The sequence below is a fragment of the Hippopotamus amphibius genome, chromosome 6 (assembly GCF_030028045.1).
Source record: "Hippopotamus amphibius kiboko isolate mHipAmp2 chromosome 6, mHipAmp2.hap2, whole genome shotgun sequence".
NCBI classification, from domain to species: Eukaryota; Metazoa; Chordata; class Mammalia; order Artiodactyla; family Hippopotamidae; genus Hippopotamus; species Hippopotamus amphibius.
In genome coordinates this window covers 112,188,049-112,207,726 of record NC_080191.1, presented here as the reverse complement: position 1 = coordinate 112,207,726, position 19,678 = coordinate 112,188,049, and positions in this window count along the sequence as shown.

Genomic DNA, 19,678 nt, shown 5'->3' with positions numbered 1-19,678 from the left:
GGACCTTGAGCCTCATTATGTATTCATTGTAACACATCAGTATTCAATGACACACCCACAGGTGCATAGACAGTTCCAAGGCCAACCATAAAAGGCCAGAAAGTGGGCTGTGGCCCAATTCCTGGAAATCTCCACTCCTTCTTCAAAATAGTTGGAATATTTCCCCCACTCATTAGCTTATGAAATTACCCAGCCCATACTAACTAACCACTCCACATTTCAGGGCCTCTCAACTTCTGAGATGGCCCACGCTCTGTCTGTGGAGTGTGTTTCTCTCTAAATAAATCCACTTCTTACCTATCACTTTGTCTCTCACTAAATTCTTTTTGTGATGAGACCTAAAGAACCTGAGCTTCATTAAGTCCTGAGACCAGGTGTGTGATCTCAATTAAAGTACAGTGGGTTCTGGTACTGATGAACCAAGTGACAGGGCAAGAACAAAGATGCAGATGTAGAGAACGGACTCGAGGACATGAGGTGGGGGATGAAGGGGAAGCGGGGACAAAGTGAGAGAGTAGCATTGACATATATACACTACCAAATGTAAAATAGATAGCTAGTGGGAAGCTGCTGCATAACACAAGGAGATCAACTCCATGATGGGTGATGACTTAGAGGGCTGGGACAGGGAGAGTGGGAGGGAGTCGCAGGAGGGAGGGGATATGGGGATATACATACAAATACAGCTGATTCACTTTGTTGTATAGCAAAAACTGGCACAACAGCATAAAGCAATTATATTCCAATAAAGAGGAAAAAAAAAAACAGTGGGTTCAAGTTCCAATCTGAGTTGTGCAGCTCCAGTATTGGACCCAAAAATAGGCTCTAGGAGATAATTGGCCTGAATGGAGTTCAGGATGGGGGAGAGTGATGTTAGAAGTAGGATGCATCCAGGGAATTCCCTGGCGGTCCAGTGGTTAGGACTTGGCACTTTCATGCTTTCACTGTTGTGGCCCAGGTTCGATTCCTGGTCAGAGAACTAAGATCCTGTAAGCCACTCAGCACAGCCAAAATAAATAAATTAAATAAATAAATAAATAGGATGCATCAAAAAAACCAGAAACTGGTCCCAGTCTTCCAGTCCACAAAATAGAAACTAGAGAGACTCTGTCCCCATGAGAGGCAAAGTGTCAAGGAAACTTGCCTTCTGGATGTTAAAAAAAAAAAAGAAGAAGCCCTCCTGAAAAAAAAAAGTGTGAAAACCCAGGCTTACTCTACATGCAGGAGTAGAGTCAGGAGATAGTCATATGTGAGAGATAATAATAAATGGTTGTCTTAGTTATTGGTCTGGGAATAGCTTGTTATAGAGCAAAAGGTAATCAGTATCTGGAGTTATAAGAATGACCTTATACTTCCTTCATGGGGCAGGAATTTCAAGCAAAGAAATTAACACTGGTCTGAAACTGATAGAACACCTGAAGCCTTGACGGAAGCAAACAAAGTCACTTTGAAAAGATGCTTCCTACTCACTGTAACTCACACACTGGCAACTCAATATAAACTAAAGATAAGCTCACAATAAAAAAATGACATATAAAATAGACAACCAATGAGAACCTACTGGATAGCAAAGGGAATTCTACTTAGTGCATTGTGGTGACCTAAATGGGAAGGAAATCCAAAAACGAGGGGATATCTGTATATGTATAGCTGATTCATTCTGCTGTACAGTAGAAACTAACATAATATTATAAAGCAACTATACACCAATAAAAATTAATTTTAAAAAATTACAGCGGTGGGGGGTGACATAGGTGAAGGGAATTGAGGTACAAATTTACAAGTTATATAATAAGTAATGGGGAGGTAACGTACAGCATAAGGAAGGTAGTCAATAAGACTGTAACATCTTCGTGTGGTGACAGATGGTTACTAGACACATCATGGTGCTCATTTTATAATGTATGCAAAGGTCAAGTCACTGTGTAGCATGCCTGAAACTAACATAATATTGTATGACAACTATATCTCAATTTAAAAAGTTGAAGATCAAGTAAGAAAATGAACAACCATAAGAGATAGCAAACAAGAAAAAATATATTAAATGGAAAAAAGACAGCCTCTTCCATAAGTGGTGCTGGGAGAACTGGGCAGCAACATGCAAAAGAATGAAATTAGAACACTTCCTAACACCATACACAAAAGTAAACTCCAAATGGATTAAAGACCTGCATGTAAGGCCAGACACTATCAAACTCCTAGAGGAAAACATAGGCAGAACACTCTATGACATCCATCAAAGCGCCATCCTTTTTGACCCACCTCCTAGAATCATGGAAATAAAATCAAGAATAAATGAATGGGACCTCATGAAACTTAAAAGCTTTTGCACAGCAAAAGAAACCATAAACAAGACTAAAAGGCAACCCTCAGAGTGGGAAAAAATAATTGCCTATGAAACAACGGACAAAGGATTAACCTCCAAAATATACAAGCAGCTCATGAAGCTTAATACCAAAAAAGCAAATAACCCAATCCACAAATGGGCAGAAGACCTAAATAGACATTTCTCCAAAGAAGACATACAGATGGCCAACAAACACATGAAAAGATGCTCCACATCACTAATCATCAGAGAAATGCAAGTCAAAGCCACAATGAGGTATCACCTCACACCAGTCAGAATGGCCATCATCACAAAGTCTGGAAACAACAAATGTTGGAGAGGGTGTGGAGAAAAAGGAACTCTCCTGCACTGTTGGTGGGACTGTAAATTGGTCCAGCCACTATGGAAAACAATTTGGAGGTTCCTTCAAAAACTACAAATAGAACTACCATATGATCCAGTAATCCCACTCCTGGGCATATACCCAAAGAAAACCATAATCCCAAAAGAAACTTGTACCATCATGTTTATTGCAGCACTCTTTACAATAGCCAGGACATGGAAGCAACCTAAATGCCCATCAACAAATGAATGGATACAGAAGATGTGGCATATATATACAATGGAATATTACTCACCTATAAAAAGGGATGAGATGGAGCTATATGTAATGAGGTGGATAGAACTACAGTCTGTCATACAGAGTGAAGTAAGTCAGAAAGAGAAGGACAAATATTGTATGCTAACTCACATATACGGAATCTAAAAATGGTACTGTTGGACTCAGTGACCAGAACAAGGATGCAGTACAGAGAATGGACTGGAGAACTCGAGGTATGGGAGGGGGCGGGGGGTGAAGGGGAAACTGAGACGAAGCGAGAGAGTAGCACAGACATATATATACTACCAACTGTAAAATAGTCAGTGGGAAATTGTTGTATAACAAAGGGAGTCCAACTCGAGGATGGAAGATGCCTTTGAGGACTGGGGCGGGGAGGGTGGGGGGGGGCTTGGGGGGGGCGTCAAGGAAGGGAGGGAAGATGGGGATATGTGTATAAAAACGGATGATTGAACCTGGTGTACCCCCCCAAAAAATAAATAAATAAATAAATAAATAAATAAATAAATAAATAAAAAGAAATAAAAAAAAAAAGAAAAGAAAAAATATATTAGAAAACTTCACACACAGGGAACTCTACTTAATACCTTGTAGTGACCTATATGGGAAAAGAATCTGAAAAAGAGTGGACATACGTATCTGTATAACTCATTCACTTTGCTGTTCAGCAGAAACTAACACAATATTGTAAATCAACTATACTCCCCAAAAAATTTTTTAAAGGAAAGAAAACTTTACAACCTAGAGATAGGATTTTATAAACTGCATATTTCAAATTATTAAGAAAATTTAAAATAAAAACAATTATGAATATCTTAGCTATTTCTTGATTTCTGCACTATGTTTTCAGACCTTCCTTTTGCAATATTGGTGGTAAACTCTGTTTTCGTTTATCTGAAAATGGGGGTGGGAAGAGGCTATTAACTACAAAGGGCACCAGGGAACTTTTCGGGGTGAGAGAAATATTCTACAACTTGACTGTTGTGGGATTACAAAACTATGTTTTGTCAAAATTTGTTCAAGCGTGCATTTTACTGTGAAAGGGTGAATCTTATTCTCTGTAACATACCTCAGTGCCTGACACTTAAAAAATAATTCAGTCTCCTCTCTTTCAGGGTATCCACAGACAGAAGACAGAACAAAATAGACGTTTTCACTCAGCGAAAAAGAATCTTTGCAAAGATTCACCAAGAAATAAGCTCAGCCAAACAAGCAAAAGTCATGGAAAAGAACTGAATTCATGTCCTATAAAGGGTTCACTTGTGTAAGTCAGTGAAGGCTTACCTGAACACCAGGCCCCCGAAGCAGGTGTGGGTCAGGCAGCCTCACAGGGAAGCAGCTTCCCTGTGAGACTCAGGGTCAGCTCCCAGCCACATCCATTTTTGAAAAATGTATAACAGAAACATTTACATTCATTTATAGCCCTGGAAAAATAATAATTAAATCCTTAGTAAACACGTTTTTCACTGAAAAGTGACTCAGAACATATGAAATCATTCAAATCCTGACTTCGCCAGTAATAAGTACCATAAACTTCAACCAGACATCTCACTTCTCTGCTCCTTAGATGCATTGTTCGTGGTCATAAAAGGAATGAACGAGCTTTTCCCTCTGGTCCATTCCTGCGTTTATATCCTAAAAGTTTATAACTCTTTGGACTTAGGCTAGGAGCCACTAAAACTTCAAAGATAAAATACTCAATTGGAGAAAAATTAGAAACCTGTAAATTCTAACTGCCATGGTAGATTAAAGCTGTACCATTTCAGAGAGTAGTAAAATCATGCTTTCCTCAAAATCTCCATGCGGGGGTGGGGGGGGAAGGTTGCTGTAGAAACTAATTTCTCACCAATGCAAACAGAAGGAAAATGTTAATATTTATATGACGTTTAAGAAGAATTAGAAAGTGACAGTTTCATACATCATGTTCCATTCCTTCAAAGTTCTATTTTAACTCTTTGTAAGAGACTATTGATATAGGAGCCCACTCCAACCAGCTTAAACAAAATTTGGAATCTGTTAGGAAAATACCAGCTGATCACATGGAAACCCAGGGCAGGAAGAATAGCCAACCCTCAGAAGGTGCTGAAACAGGGCACATCAGAACTGAAATGACTCTTGATTCTCAGGGCTGTATTAGAGCTTATTCTGGCACCAACTGGTATACTGTAATTTAAGTCTGGAGCTAATGTAACCCAAAAGGGCCCTGTGGGGCTTCTGGGCATGGAAGCCTTTCTGTGTCCCCCATTTCTTGTTCATGGAGAATAAGCTTCAGCTTCCATGACCTTCCCTGAGTTCCAAAGGGCAGGTTCAAACAGTTGCTAATCAGGGAAGGGAGGGGATGCAGAGACAAGGGAGGAGCAGTCAAAAGAAACAATAGTGCAGCCTTGGGGCAGGGTCCTGGTTCCCCCGCAAGGGATACACAGTTTTAAGGGCATTAGCCTGTTGTGTCCCCCTTTGCCTGGCAAAGTAATAAAGCTATTCTTTTCTGCTTCCCCCAAAACTCTCCCCGAGATTTGATTTGGCACCAGTGCAGAGGCATCACTAACTATCTGGAATTAGCACAGACCCCTCAAGGTAAGGCCTCAGTCTTCCACAAGACTACCCTCACTTCAGTGCCAACCAGACATCAGGGGTCCCCCAATCACCTGCACTTCTGAATGGCTGGCTATCAATTCAGGGGCTCCCATGAACCCCCTTAGGCTTGATCATTTGCTAGACTGACTCACAGAACTCAGGAAGCACTATACTTATGATTACAGTCTTATTGTGAAGGATACAGATCAGGATAAGTCAAAGAAAGAGACACAAAGGCCAAGGTCTGGGAGCATCCTGAACACAGAACTTCCATGCCCTCTTCCCATGGAATCAGGACACACCACTCCTCTGGCACATAAACGTGTTCCTCTACCAGGAAGCTCCACTGAACGCCCATGTCCTAAGTGTTTACTGGGTTTCACTATGAAGCAGTATTGGTGAGATTATCAGTCAGGTGATTGAACTCCATCTCCAGCCTTTCTCCTCTTCCTAGAGGTCAGAGTGGCTCAGACTGGTGGTCTTTCTGGTGGCCAGCCCCCACCCTGAAGCTATTTACAGACTGACATTGAGGCACCTCATTAGCATAAATTCAAGGGTGAGCCAAGGGGCTCAAGAGTAACTAAGATATTTCTATCACTTGGGAAATTCCAAGAGTTTTAGAAGTTCCTTGCAAGGAACCTAGAAAAAAGATCAGATGAATTCTTTACTATACAACATCTCAGATTCTCTCTGTGCAGTCTTGTTTAATATTCCTTCTCTGTACACAGGCATCCCTGGCTTCCAGGTGCTGGTGGATCATGGCCACCCTGGCTGCAGAGCTCCTACTAACTTACATCCCTCAGTTACTATTTTAAATCTCTAGGACAGAAAACCCAAGTGCCCCAGCTTGAGTCAAGAGTCCATTGGTCTAACAAGCTGTGATCAGAGGGGCAAAGTCATAGGATGCTTCAAGATGGGCTGACAATTCTCAGAGACTGATGCTGAAAATTTGGCCTCTGTGCACTGGTGCCAAACCAAATCTCAGAGACAGAGGTTTGGGCAAAGTAGAAAAGAATAGCTTTATTGCTTTGCCAGGCAAAGAGGCACACTGCAGGCTAATGCCCTCAAAACTGTGTGTCCCAACCTTGGGAGATGTGGTGAGGAGTTTTATAGCAATGGTTCAAGGGTGGGGTTGCTGATAAGGATCAGGGTGTGTGCAGGGCCTGCAATCTGGCCTCAGGTGGTCTCCAGATGAGCTTCTCTCTGAAATGAAGAATGCTTCATCAAGTAGTTAACATCTTCCATTTGATGGGGGGTTTAGTTCTGTAAAAAGCTCAGAGATATTGTTGTGTGTATCCCTCGAGGGGGAACCAGGACCCTGCCCCAAGGCTGCACTATTGTTTCTTGGCTGTTTCTCCCCTGTCTCTGCATCCCCTCCCTTCCTTGATTAGCAACTGTTTGAACTTGACCTTTGGAACTCAGGGAAGGTTATGGAGGCTGAAGCCTATTCCCTACAAACAAGAAATGGGGGACACAGAAAGGCTTCCATGCCCAGGAGCCCCACAGGTTTCTGCTCGGTTTCAAGACCACAACATGGACTATGAAAGGCATCAGACAATGTATCTAAACACAACTTCCACAATTAGGAAAAGCACAGGATCTGCTCAAAGAGAATGAACTGTAACCAAGCTCCAGGACTGTGGCCTTCCTTCCTACACTCTGTAAAATACATACAGAAATAGCTCATTTCAGCTTTATACAGATAGGCTGTCATTAGGATTAATATTCATGGGAGGCAAACCCAAGTTGGACGTGTTCTTTTTTGTGTACAAATGGTTCTATTTGGTGTTAGAAAATCATTATAAATGGAGAGAGCTGTTTGTAAGGAATGGGAGAAAGAGACATTCCATTTGGGAATCAAAATATGGAGATCTGATAGAAGATTTAGATAAAGGCTAACCAAATAGTACATATTTGAGCTAAAAAGGAAAAACATAAAGGTCTCTTTAGCTGCATTTAAAGGAAGCTAATTAAAGCTAGATTTTAAAAAAATGAGAATGTGTCATAATAATAGGAAATAAAATTCATATTTTAACAGCAAGACAAGAAAAATTTAAACATAAGAAAGTCTTCTCTGCCCTTTGGCCTCCCCTCTCCCCACACTGTGCATTGTGTACCTGCGTCATGCATGAACCAAACCTGCCCCATCAGCAGAAACACCTGATCAGCCATAAAGAGCAACATCCTCCCAGCATTGGCAAGACAACGCCTTAAAAGAGAGCATTCTTTCTTGATCTTGTCAGGGGCCGCAATGACCCATCATGATGACTCTTAGATCTGGATCAGGCAAGCTGTCCATAATACGTCATTTGAGGTACAGCCCTCTGTCTCAATAAACTTGTATAACTGTGCTTTGATTTCTAGTGGGCAGAACAGTTCTCAGAGCTTTCTGAGATGCTCTTTGTGGGTTATAACCCTCAAATTTGGCTTGAATAAAATTTTCCATTTCATTTTTAGATTGACTGATTAATTTTTTGTTGACAGGGATGAAGAGATAACTCAAGAATTCCAAATGCAGAAATGCAATCTGGCCTCCAAAGGGGACTGAGACCAAGTCCTCACAGCCCACACGGCTGCTCTCTGCAGGTTCTGGCCTTCTCTCTCTCTCTCTCTCTCTCTCTCTCTCTCTCTCTCTCTCTCTCTCTCTCACCAGTATTCCAATTTTGCTGTTTCTCCAGCCACACAACTGTGCATGATGGCCACTTCACCTGAGTTTACTCTCCCTCAGTCTGAAAAGGCAGACTAGAGGAAGCTAGAATCCTTTAGGTTCCAGTTCTTTAGCTCCAAGAGACATTGCCAGGTTGACCCACTCTGCTGCAATCAACAATGCCCCAGTGGGCAGGGATCCTATAGTGCAAACATGGTGCCAATGTTACCTGAAAACTGGGTTCCCCTCTTGGTGGGTGCCGAGCCAATAGACACAACCAAACCAAAGATCGGGAGAAGAAAGGATTTATTATTACTTGCAGCAAGTGAGGAGAACACTGGGGATCTTTCCCAAAGCTGTATCTCTTGAACAGCAAAATTGGGGGAGTTTTAAGCTAAAGGAACATGCATATTCATGAAGGGGCTTAAGCAGAGGAGAATCTAGCACAGAATTGGGGCAAATGTCAACAGAGTCCAAGCTTTGGTTGATTGAAGTCACCAGGGTCAACATCATTATTCCATCCTCCACCCTTATGGGGGCCTTAGTTCCTGCAGGACTCAAAGGCTGAGTCGGATTGTTGCGTGTATCCCCTGAGGCAGAACTAGGATTCTGTTTTAATGCTGAACTATTGTTTCTTGACTGCATTTTCCTTGTTCCTTTATTCCCTCACTTCCCTGAGACCTGTTCAAGGGCAAGCATTGTGGTCAGGCTTAGATCACAAAATGGCTTAGGCCAAAAAAAATGGTGTCTTTTATGTCAAGAAAGCCATGTCTGGTTCTCTTTCTTTGGGGGCCCCCTACCCTATCTGCTTACACCAGGACCTTGTGAGTTGAGAAGATACCCCAGAGTGTGGCTCTTTTATTTAGTTTACTACTTTTATTTAGTTTAGAGAAAAACAATAATTCCCCTGGATAAATGACAATGTCTAAACACATCTCTCCAGTCTACAGGATAGTTTCTGAATTTAATATTTTAATAAATTTTATGTGGAGTGAATGCTAAAAAAAAAAAAAGGAAAAGAAAAGAAAATGAAACAAAGAAAAAAAAAACACCTTACATATGCAGATAAACAAAGATCTATGGAGTGTAAGTAAGCCAAGGTGATAGAGATAAAATGCCAACAGATGGACTTCAATAAGTATAAGTGAAACTGAACAGGATCCTGTGGGGCCCTTCTGGGCACAAAATCTTCCCTTGTCCCCCTTTCCTTGTTTCTAGGGAAAAGGCTTCAGCCTCCTAGACCTTACCTGAGTTCTAAAAGGCAGATTCAAACAGTTACTAATCAGGAAAGTGAGGGAATGCAGAAAGAAACAATAGTGCAGCCATGGGGCAGGGTCCTAGTTCCTCCTTAAGGAATATACATAACAACATCTTTGAGATTTTCTGCAGGAACTAAGGCGCCCACCCAGGTGGAGGACAGTAACTACAGCTGAGCACTGTTACCTCACCTGTTACCTCACCACCAACCAATCAGAAGAAAGTCATGAATGCTGCAGCCCTCACTCCAAATAGCCTATAAAAACTTTTCCCTGAAAACCATCAGAGAGTTTGGGTCTGCTGAGAATGAGCTACCTGTTTTCCTTGACTGGCCCTTTGATAAGCTGTTCCAAACTCTGACGTTTCAGTTTGTTTGCCCTCACTGGGCATCAGGCACAGCGACTTATGTTCAACAACATAAGGGGAAGGTAATAAACTCAGGACAAAGTAAAGTCAAAGTATCTTAAATCCATTGATTCTAAGAAATCAACAGAACATAATCTTGGGTGCACTGAACAGAGTTTCCACTAGATAAACACGTGAAATATTCCTATGACCTAAAAAATTAATGGGAACTTTTATTTATTGAATAACTTCTAGGTCTCAAATATTATTTACTAATTTACTAATTTACACATTTACTAATGCAACAGAAATAGAAGGGGGGGATGTGTGAGAGAAGGAGGGGAGGAAAAGAAGCTATGGAAAGACAAGGAAGGTAGGAAGGGAAAAAGGAAAAACACACTTGATCCATCATGAGGACCTCAGAAGGCAAGTGTTATCAACATCAGGGAGCATTAAAACAGCTTAATGAAAAAACATGGGGTAATGAATTTTTTTAATGCTACCTAAAAGGGACTTCCTTGGTTGTTCAGCAGTTAAGATTCCAAGCTCCCAATGCAGGGACCCCGGGTTTGATCCCTGGTCAGGGAACTAGATCCCACATGCTACAACTAAGATCCTGTATGCTGCAACAAAGACCTGGCACAACCAATTAAATAAATAAATAAATAAATAAATAAATAAATAAATAAATAAATATAAAAAAAAATACTACATAAAAGGAGCTTCCCTGGTAGCACAGTGGTTAAGAATTTGCCTGCCAATGCAGGGGACATGGGTTCAATCCCTGGGCCAGGAAGCTCCTACATGCTGCGGAGCAACTAAGCCCATGTGCCACAACTACTGACCCTGTGCTCTAGAGCCCATGAGCTACAACTACTGAGCCCATGTGCTGCAACTACCAAAGCCCACAAGCCTAGAGCCCATGCTCTAGAAGAGAAGCCACCACAATGAGAAGACTGCACACCACATCGAAGAGTAGCCCCCGTTTGTCACAACTAGAGAAAGCCCATGTGCAGCGAAGAAGACTAGTGCAGCCAAATAATAATAATAATAATAAAACAAAATACAAAAAAATTTAAAAATAAAAATAAATAAATAAAATAATAAATAAATACAAAACAGAAACAGACAACAGGCATAGAAAACAAACTTATGGTTACAAAGGGGAATTAAGAGGTTGAAATTTTATATGTAGTAGATACAAACTACTATATAAAAAACAGATAAAGGACAAAGTCCTACTGTATAGCACAGGGAACTATATTCAATATCTTGTAATAAATCATAATAAAAAAGAAAAAGGGCAAATGACTAGAAAAGTGCATTTGTCAAATAAACTTATGAGAAAATGTCAATCCTTACTAGTAGCCCTGCTATTTGTCTACCCAAGTGCAGCTTCTCTCTCTCTTTTTAATGACAATATCCAGGGTTGTGTATATAATTGTGAAGTGTGCTTTCTTAAATATGGCAAATGAGTGTTTATAATGTTACACATTTTCTGTAACATAGTCAATCGTATCAAAAAAATTCAAACATCTGCCTACCTTTGACCCAACACTTGCACATCTATGAATGTATTCTAAGACAAAAACTAGACCTCAAAGATTAAACAGCAATATATTTATACAAAAATGTTGATAAAAACTGAAAACAACCAAATGTCCAATGACAGCAACTGCTCAAAGTTGATCCGTCCACAGGTTAAAATTCTTTGCAAACACTAGAAAGTATGCTATAACAGAAGAGTAGTGTTCTGAATAATTAAGTGAAAGGACAAATTATGAGATTGTCTATACTTATCTATAAAACTTTAGATACACAAATATTACATATATAACACATAATATATTATTATCTATAAATTATAGATAATAAATACTCATCAGATATACACCAAAATATTAACAGTGGTTCTTTCTGGGTAGTAGGGTGATAGGAGATTTCTACTTTGTATATGTGTGTTGTTCTCTATTTTTCAAAGTTTCCGTAATAAAGTTGCATTACTTTTGTAGTCAGAAAACAATCATTTTTCTATCAAAGTGAAAATTCTTCGAAGCAGAAGGCACCAGTTCTGTCCATCTTGTCTGTGTGAAGGATGGATTCAAACAGTTTTCAATCCTGTCTGAGGAGGTCACAAAGGTGGCAGCACTTCTTGGGTGGCTGCAAGTAAATTCTGTCTTCTCTACAAATTTGTAGAGCCTTTAAATATTCCTTCCCAAAGCAAAACACAGCAGTACATTTCTAATAAGAGTAATTTGCTTTTGATGAGGATTTCTTACCAAAATAATCAAAACATTATTCAGAATCTTCAAAAGCAATAAGAAAACAATAACAACAGCATAAAACATACAATAAAAAGCACAAAACACAAAATCAAAACAAGTTCATCGTATTAAAAAACAAAGTTTCCTGTTAAAAATGTCTAGGCTCTTGGGAATTCCCTGGCGATTCAGTTGTTAAGACTCCATGTTTCCACTGCAGGGGGCATGGGTTCAATCCCTGGTCAGGGAACTAAGATCCCACAAGCCATGTGGCATGACCAAGAAAAAAGAAATGTCTAGGCTCTCATTGGAAGGAAATTTCTTTAATAATAGTTTTGATTTGGGAACGCCAACACCAAAGTGACTTTATTTTCCTCTTTTCATGGTACTTTCATGGTCATGTTTGGGTGCCTCTGACAGTGCTCAAAGGCTATCTGCTAAGAAGAGTATGATTGATTGGAAAGGAAATGTATTATTTGCACTGTTCAAAAACAAAACAAAACAGACTACATGCTTATAATTTTAATGTATTTTTTAATTTTCTATAAACATAGCATAAATTGATTTTAAGCAAGGCTGGCCCCTCTCTCTCTACTACTCTCTCCTTCCCAAATATTTCTCCCACTTCATGCCAAAGTGGCCAAAATACACCACTATCAAGTCATCTCCTGGGTCCTGAAAGCATCTACCTTGTGAAGAATCTTTCATTATTTACAAGCTAATACTCCCCACGTGAAATTCAGCTCAGTCCTTGATTAGGTGTGGTCACTTGGGAGTAAGAAAGGGACCAGAAAGAGTGTACCAGGTGAGGGGACTGTGTACCAAGGACATACGTGTAGGAAAGAATATGGGAAGCAAAAGGTAAAGTGAAAGGATCATAAGTGCAAGCACTGCTAGTTATCCGTACATAGATGACAGATATAATCATTAAATCCCAGGGGGGAGAAAAGATGTTCTTTTAAAACCAAGGCAGCAACCACTTTATCCCATCCTTTAAGGAATAGAAAGCAAACCACCCTCTCCTGAAATGAGCTACTTCCTCTTCTCACCACAAGGTGGAGCTCTCTTTGGGATCTCTAAGCTCAGAGTCCAGGCTCAGAGCTGAAACGGTGGGGACCTCGCATTAGAAAGCCCATCTATAAGCCATGCTCCTCCAGTTCAATTCAGTTTTAAATAGAACTTGCTGCTAACGAAACCTTAGACTTCTGTCCATTGAGAATCCTTCATTACTGATGCTGCACTTATCTAGGCAACATCATCTGTAAATTTCAGCATCCATTTGCAGCAGCATGGATGGACCTAGAGATTATCACACTAAGTGATGTAAGTCAGACAGAGAAAGACGTATATCATATATCACTTATAAGTGGAATCTAAAATATGACATAAATGAACTTATTTGTCAAACAGAAACACAATCACAGACATAGAGAACAGGCTGGTGGTTGTCAAGGGGGAGGGTGTGGGGGAGGGATGGATTGGGAGGTTGGGGTTAACAGATGCAAACTATTATATATAGGATGGATACACAGCGAGGTCCTACTGTATAGCACAGAGAACAATATTCAGTATCCTGTGACAAACCATAATGGAAAAGAATATTTTTTAAAAAGAACGTATATATAGATATAACTGAATTACTTTGTTGTATAGCAGAAATTAACACAACATTGTAAATCAACTCTACTTGAATTTTAAAAACTACTGACAAATTTCGGCATCAATAGCCATGACTTTCTTTCCTCAAGCCAAGCCTTCTGCTATCGATATCCCTTTCCCTCTTTCTTACTGTTTCTTGGATCTTGTTATTTTATTTTTGTGTTATGACAAGAAAAGTGAGATGTCACGCTACAGCAGATACGGAAATGGGGCACCAGAGTCATTCTTCAGGAAAGGGCTGGATGCCACCCCTGGAGAGTGCACGTCCCCAGGTCGGGTGCGGCTGGCAGCCCCTTCACAGTCTTGGCTGCAGAGAGCCCCTCACTCAAGTCCATGCCTTCCCACAGCCCTGTGTCAGGTGACTGCGGGGGCTGGAGGGGGCGGGATACGGAGACCCAGCCATTTCAACCCAGCGAAAGACCACAGGCAAGGTGTGTTCTACAGCCTCTCTGGCCTCCACTGCACGTCAGCTCTTTCCTCTGGTTAACTGTTTCCTACCCTTTTCCTTAAACAAGTACTAACCCTGAATAAATATCTTGCTCCATAAACTACATCTCTGTGTCTACTTTCAGAGAACACAACCGGCAACAATGCCAAAACAAATTGCTCAGGTCACCTGAAAATGGTTGGCCATTAAATAATTTGGAATACTTAGCTTTTGCTTTTGTATATGTCTGTACTTCAGACGTTTTCACTGAATTGCCATGTATTCATTTATTCAGTAAATATTTGAGTGCCTTCCATGAGCTGGGCGCTGTGCTTAGCGGAGGATACATGAAAAATGTCTGGAATGTAGACCCAGTACTGGAGGTGAAGCAGCCCTCTTTGCAACTGTGAAAATGACAGCAACAGTCAAAGGGGGGCAGGAGAGCGAGCCAGAAATAGCCTCGATGGAGCAGCAACTACTGCCTGGGGTTGCCTATCGCTGACCTTCTCACTGTGTGAGAAAAGTAACCTCTACGTGGATTTTCTATTACCTGCAGTGGAACGTAGGTTCTAACTGATGGACTTCCCCCAGTTGGCACTTACTAGCGCCTGATGCAAATATAATGTCTTGGCTATTGTTTTTGTTTTTGTTTTTTTATAAATTTATTTATTTGTTTATTTATTGGCTGTGTTGGGTCTTCATTGCTACACACGGGCTTTCTCTAGTTGCGGCGAGGGGGGGCTACTCTTCGTTGTGGTGCGTGGGTTCCTCATTGCCATGGTTTCTCTCGTTGCGAGTACAGGCTCTAGGCATGTGGGCTTCAGTAAAGTTGCAGCACATGGGCTCAATAGTTGTGGTGCATGGGCTTAGTTGCTCTGAGGCATGTGGGATCTTCCTGGAGCAGGGATCAAACCCGTGTCCCCTGCATTGGCAGGCGGATTCTCAACCACTGTGCCACCTAGGAAGCCCTTGGCTATTGTTTGTTAATTTATTGATTGACTAAACCAACAAATGAATGGTAGTTTTTTTTTCTCTATGTTTTTATTGAAGTATAGTTGATTTACAATGTTGTGCCAATCTCTGCGGTACAGCAAAGTGATTCCGTCATTCACATATATACATTCTTTTTTATATTCTTTGCCATTATCACAGGATATTGAATATAGTTCCCTATGCTATACATTAGGGCCTTGTTTTTTATCCATTTTAAATGTAATAGCTTGCATCTACTAACTCCAAACTCCCACTCCATCCCTCTTTCTCCCCCCTCCCCCTTGGCAACCATAAGTCTGTTCTCTATGTCTGTGAGTCTGTTTCTGTTTTGTAGATAGGTTCAGTTGTGCCATATTTTAGATTCCACAGATAAGTGATATCATATGGTATTTGTCTTTCTCTGTCTGACTTATTTCACTTAGTATGATCATCTCTAGTTGCATCCATGTTGCTGCAAATGGCACTGTTTCATTCTTTTTGATGACTGAGTAATATTCCATTGTATATATGTACCACATCTTCTTTATCTGAATGGTAGTTCTTACTATTATTCTATCCCATGTTCCCTGGTCAGACCCAGACAGCCAGACAGCAGTAAGGAATTAAACCATAAGAGGAGCCTGAGTCCTGACTGCCCATCCCTTGGTTCAAATCTGCTCACCTTATTCTTCCCTTTTTCACTTCAAAAGCATACTCATGTTATTCCATACTCATGTATTACCACATGAAAATTAACAATAAGCAAAGAATTTCTCCAGTAGGATCAATTTTGACACTTTTTCATTCTATATCTCATATCTGATGAAGAGGAAAATTTGACACATGGGATGTGGGGCTGTATAAACATTTGGTATATTATTTATTTTTTGTAATATATATTTTTAATTTTTTTTTGTTGTTTTTTCATCTTTATTGGAGTATAATTGCTTTACAATGTTGTGTTAGATTTGCTGTACAACAAAATGAATCAGCTGTATGTATACGTATATCCCCGTATCCCCTCCCTCTTGAGCCTCCCTCCCACCCTCCCTACCCACCTCTCTAGGTCATCACAAAGCATGAAGCTGATCTCCCTGTGCTCTGCCGCATCTTCCCACTAGCTATCTATTTTACATTTGGTAGTGTATATATGTCAGCGCTATTCTCTCATTTCATCCCAGCTTCCCCTTCCCCCACTGTGTCCTCAAGTCTGTTCTCTACGTCTGCATCTCTATTTCTGCCCTGCCACTAGGTTCATCAGTACCATTTTTCTAGAACTGTATGCTGACGCGTATATATGGAATCTAGAAAAATAGCATATTATTTAAATGCTTCAGTTTCAGAGGAGCTGAGAGATAAATCACATGTCTATAATTATCCCTCCTCCATCAGTAAGCTTCAAATTACTATCTGCTCTCAAAGGTAGAGAAAATTTTAAAGTATTTTTCATGAAATTTCAGAAGTTGCATATTCAATAATTTGCTATTTCATGGAGTCATAGACACAGAAGGTGTCTTGAGATTCTATTTACCTGAAGGGAGGTTTTCAATCAACCTATTTGATTGGGATATAACAAGACCACTAAGAAAAGCCTGACCACCAAGCAAGTGCAAGGCCTTTGAGGTCCACAGATGTGTTTCACCAAAATCACAAACCGCTGATGGTAGGACACTCAGTTCAGCTCATTTCCTATCAATTTCCTTCTTCCCAACAACATTTCCTCTTAGTTTATTGTTGCATATACCTATTCAACAGATAGTCATTAAACATCAATCATGTACAAGCATGGTGCCAGGCACTAGAAAGAAATACAGTAAGTCCCCTACACATGAACCTTCAAGGTGCGAGCTTTCAAAGATGCCTACCTGGGTGCACAGGTCCAATCACCTAAGTCAGTTCACATGTCTGGCATACATTTTCACATGCGTGCATCCTCTACAAGTAGTTGTGCTTTTGTGTACTTTACTGTACAGTGCTATATAGTGTTTAGTAGTACAGTATCTAGATTTCAAGCCCAGGATGTCCGGAAGCAAATGTAAAAACCCCAGTGACATATCTGGTACTGCTAAGGAGCGCCAAGTGATAGCGATGGAAACAAAAGTGAAAATAATTGAGAGAGTGGAGCGACAAGAGGAAGAAGTAACTTAACAACCAAAGAGATTCACGGTGCAGGAAATTGCAAGGGGATTTTCTTTATATGAGGAGGCACTGTTAGTTTTTGAGGCACAGGACCCGAATGTAGAGCAGTACACAAAGGTTGCAGCAAAAATCCAGTGCTACTGTGTCATCTATAACAAGAAAAAAAGAGCTACTACCCAAACACCACTGGATCAGTTTTTCAAGAGGGTAGATAGAATTGAATGCAGCAAGGAACCAGAACCTGTGCCATCCACGTCAGGCGTGAGTGGAATTGCAGCTCGCCCTCCATCTCCTATCACTGACCATCCTTCAGCTCTACCATCTCCCACCTCCTCTCCCTCCCCCAGTCAGTACCTCTTCTTGCCAGTTCACTCGATGCCAGCCCCTGTAGGCCAGCTGTTGTACCGGACTACTGTATTTTTCAAGGTACTGTACTGTAAGATAAAAATGTTTTCTTTATTTTTTGTGTTTGTTTCTTATGTATTATTTGTGTGAAAAAGTATTATAAACCTATTACAGCACAGTACTATATAGCCGATTGTGTTAGTTGGGTACCTAGGCTAACTCTGTTGGACTGACGAACAAATTGGACTTACGAATGCGCTCTTCGAATGGAACTCATTCGTATGTGAGGGATTTACTGTAAGGCATGGTCTTGGAGCTCAAAAAATGGATTCACAGACAGACAGACATAGACACATAATAAAGCACTTTAATAAAATATTGAGTGTCTAAAAGAGATAAACATGCCTGCTTGGGGAAATCACAGAAGAGGGAAACCTGACCCAGCATGGAAGAACAGGTCCAGAAATATTTCTTAGAGAAAATGGCCTCTGAGTCATCTCACACAATGAACAGAATTTGTCTCTACCTACCGTAAAGACATTCAAATCCAACTGAAACCTCTAGGTGGTGTCTCAGGGGGCTCCGAGGATCTCTGGTTCTCTGTGTCTCAGCGCAGAAAGAATTCAGCAAGCTGCAAAGTGATAGATAAGAAGTAATTGATTAGACTAGGACTCTTGTGAGGCTTACAAGCAGGTGGGCAAGAGGGTGCTGCAGCTGAGAACCTAGTGGGCTACACTTTTGTAATCAAAGGGAAAGTGGGAACGGGGAGAAGACCACCTCCTTCCCCATTCTTGAGTAGGGGTCAGGCTTCCATAATCAGCTCCTCCTCCACGTAAGGCGGGGTAGTTTTCTGGTCGCTACATAGTCAAGCTGAGACTGTCATGGCACAGTGGAAATGGGCAAAAAGGCAGTAGCACATGCTAAAAATGGTAAATCATTTCAGGTTGCAGTATAATGTCACCTTGTGCTTATATTTTTGTTTTTCGTGTGTGCAGAGGAGCGTGTCCTAGGAATCATTAACTTACTGAGCTCACTGGGCAGAATGTAGGTCTCATTCCATCATTGTTTTATTGTTTGGGGCATGTCTCATGCTTCTGTTGCACGGTTTTGTTGCTAAGAAAGCCTGCGTGGTTTTGTGGTTAAACAAACCTGCTTTCTTGAGTGATCATTAACTTACAGGGTCTCCCACACTTTTTTCTCTACTTACAGTCCCCTAGTGGGATTAATTATTTAATCACCTACTTTGTCCCTTTACTCTGTTCCTATCACAACTGTGTCTCAGCACTCCCACCTCTACCAGCCCAGGCCATCATTCATGTAAACGGATCACGGCAATAGCATCCCAACAGTCTCCCTGCTACAAACTCCTGCTCTGAGAGCAGTCAGAGTGAGCTTCTCAAAAGGTAAATGAAATGATGCCACCCCTCTAATGGCTGTCCTACATCCTTAAAACAAAAGTGTTCCTCGTGTCTATGAGAACTCACGTGATCTGGTATCTGGGTCTTGTTGGCTTTCATCTCCTCTTCTACTCTTCGCCCAGCTGACTGCTCTCCATCTATACTTGCACCCTTGACATTGCTCAAACACAACAAGAAATCTGCCTCAGGGCCTTGGTACTTGCTGTTCTCTCTGCCTAGAAGTGTTCTAACGGCTTACACACTTCATTTGGGTCTCGGCCTAAATGTCACCTCCTCCAAGAAGTTCTCCACAACCAACCATTAACGATAGTACTCTCTCTCCCCTTATTTGGCTTCTTTTTTTTCCCTAGCACCTGTCACTATCTGACATTACATGTATTTATCCATTTTTTATCTCCCACCCTAAAACCTAAGTCCTATGAGAGCGAAAGTGTATGTAATTCACTGCTGTGTCCCAGCACCTGCAGCAATTCCTACACATAACAGGCACTCCATAGATATCTGTTCCATAAATAAATCCATCCCACATCCCCATGACCCAGAAGAAAGAAGAAATAAAAGGATAGCATGTACAGAAGTTGTTTACATGGCAGGACCAAGCTCTTCACTCACTCTTCTAATTGAGCTAAATAGGCTGTTCTAGTCACATCATAAAACGAAACAAAGAAAAGATCAGCTTCAAGATGAGT